The sequence below is a fragment of the Papaver somniferum genome, unplaced genomic scaffold (assembly GCF_003573695.1).
Source record: "Papaver somniferum cultivar HN1 unplaced genomic scaffold, ASM357369v1 unplaced-scaffold_18, whole genome shotgun sequence".
NCBI lineage: Eukaryota > Viridiplantae > Streptophyta > Magnoliopsida > Ranunculales > Papaveraceae > Papaver > Papaver somniferum.
In genome coordinates, this window is record NW_020627707.1 from 6,974,759 (window position 1) to 6,977,244 (window position 2,486).

General features: G+C 36.0%; 1 non-coding gene and 1 pseudogene across 1 annotated transcript; one reads left to right on the top strand and one right to left on the bottom strand.

Moving 5' to 3' along the window:
- Positions 1-1,725: 1,725 nt before the first annotated feature.
- On the bottom strand, positions 1,726-1,852 carry LOC113338155 (annotated as a pseudogene).
- Positions 1,853-2,100: 248 nt separating this feature from the next.
- TRNAG-GCC lies at positions 2,101-2,171 on the top strand. Its single transcript has one exon. It is a non-coding gene; the product is annotated as a tRNA-Gly (tRNA).
- Positions 2,172-2,486: the final 315 nt, after the last annotated feature.

A 2,486-nucleotide genomic window follows, 5' to 3' on the forward strand; every position in this document is an offset into this window, starting at 1 on the left:
ACAATTAAGAACAACAAAATACATATCAGACAAATTCTAGAACCATAAAAACTCTAGAAATCAATTATCACACAAACCATAAAAAAACCCTAGAAATCAATTTCAATTAATCATTATCAGCGGAACCCAATTTTGAAATTAAGAAACCCTAGAAAATTATCAGTAGAACTTCATTATGAGCAGAACAAATTCGAACAAATTTGAACCTCATTATCAGAAAATTTTAATGAACAAATTCTAACTTCATTAAACAGAGAAAACCCTAGAAATCTAAATACCGACAAACCCAAATAAATCAACCTTACAAACAAAACCCATAATATGTTCATCACTGAAACGTTAAAATCAACCATGAAACCTAAAAAAACGGATTAGGGTTTTTTGTTACCTCTCCGTAGAAAACTTCTTCCGTCTCGTCATCTTCACCAGCAGGAAATGTTCAATTTGTTCTTCGAATCTCAACTAACAAAATACTGTTTCACTAATTTATCTCTCTACTAAAAACCCTCTCTGAAGAACAAGAGAGAAGAAGAAACTAAATGAATCGATTTCTCTCTCTGTCTTCTCTTATTCCTTATACCTTCCCGCGCTGTCGATAATAACATTGAAGAACTATCATGATCGTTCAATTAATCCTCGAGATGTCGTGTTAGTCAGAGTAGCTCTCAGATAGCAACACGTGGACATCTTATAGAGACACGTGGACATCTTATCTAGTGTGACTGACATACACGTGTGAAGGACATTTCAGTAATCTTACCACATCCATGAGATCTCCCTATATGATATTTTGGCGAGATATTGACGAGTCAACGCGATAAATTGATCGAGATAGTTAAAGTGGATGGAATCTGTTTAACTTGCCTAGTTTTGCAATAAATAAAAAAACATGCCTAGAAACGAAAGTGAGGGTCCAAAACAGGCCTATTTCTGCATATAATCCTTAACAGAAATTTGTACATATTAGCTATAGCATAGTAATTCAACAAACATAACAAGTATCACAAATCGAATAGGCGTAAGCTGCATATAAACGGCAAGCACACGACATCCTTTAGTAAATAGTGCTTACGGCACCAAGCATTTTGGGTACAGTTGTGTTTCCCACTACGTGGAACTAACTTCAATGAGTTGTGTTACCAAACGAGGAATTTTGGGCTTCGAAGATTCTAAAGTGTACTCATCTATCGGTTTCAAGGAGACGGATTATTAGATTTCTCTGGGTTTACCCCTGGATTTATAGAAGAAAAATAGATTGGACAAAAGCACTTCAAATTCTTGTACCCTTGAGCTGCTGATTGGAGTAACAGGACATTGGTTTTAGCAAGGAACGTGAGCAAAACTTCAGGTTTATAACCAAATGATTGCAGAAGCAAGATCAGCAAAGAACTCTACTTCTAGCATATGGTAGAAGAAAGGCAATAAATTGTTGCTTACCATGAATGTTGTCTGTAAGTCTATGGATGGAACTGCAGCTGTAAAGGAATATCAACAGGAGTGATTGATATCTTTTATTGTAGAAATTTTATCTCAATCATTGAAAATTAACATAAAAATGTTAGCTGCGATGTTGCAAGATAAGTCCGGCACCTATTATTATCTGAATTTCAGTGATGCAACCAAATAGGTCTGGCACCTATCTAGCAAGAATTTTTCAGTGATGCTACCAAATAGGTCTGGCACTTATCTAGCAAGAATTAGTTGAAAGAATTGGGCAAGGGTCGCGCAAAATTACGACGTAGACTCTCCCTCTTGGGAAGATCTTAGGCGAGTACCCCTCCTTGGTGCAGTGGAGGTTGCTAACCTAGGCCATAGACCTTCTTGATCACCCATGGCCCGTCCAGGTAAGTATGTTTTACCATTTCTATTTTATGTCGCCCCTCTTACGGTCTCTAATTTCTGGTCTCTTCTAGTAGGTTTCACGATTGCCAAAGACTGATGTCAAATCTTCCAGGGATACTATTTGAATGATCCAACAATCAGGATCGTTTTCACCTTTTTGTCTTATATGTAATGGTAATCCTAAAAAATTTGGCGTCAACCTTTAGCAATCATGAAAAGTTTTATTTCAAAACGAATATTTATAAGGAAGAACATGCAGCACCAGTGGTCTAATGGTAGAATAGTACCCTGCCACGGTACAGACCCGGGTTCGATTCCCGGCTGGTGCAATTTGTTTTTCCTTCGTTTTTTTTTTCTTTTCTGCAGCACTCTAAGGGTCTGTTTGGAAGCTTGGATATGAAAAATGTTGTCCAGATTAGGTTATTCCTTGGTCTATCCAAAACTATCATGGGAATGGTTAATTTAAATGGTGTTTGTTTTCCACATTGGGTTAATATATTATGTTGTTTGTCAAGAGACTTGTATACAAGTTAGATTAATTAATTAAAAAAGAAATAAAAAACTAAACCTATGGTTTTAAGCATAAGAAAAATTTAAATAAAAAAAGTAGTTATAAAAATAATTGTCCCACCCACGAAAGGATT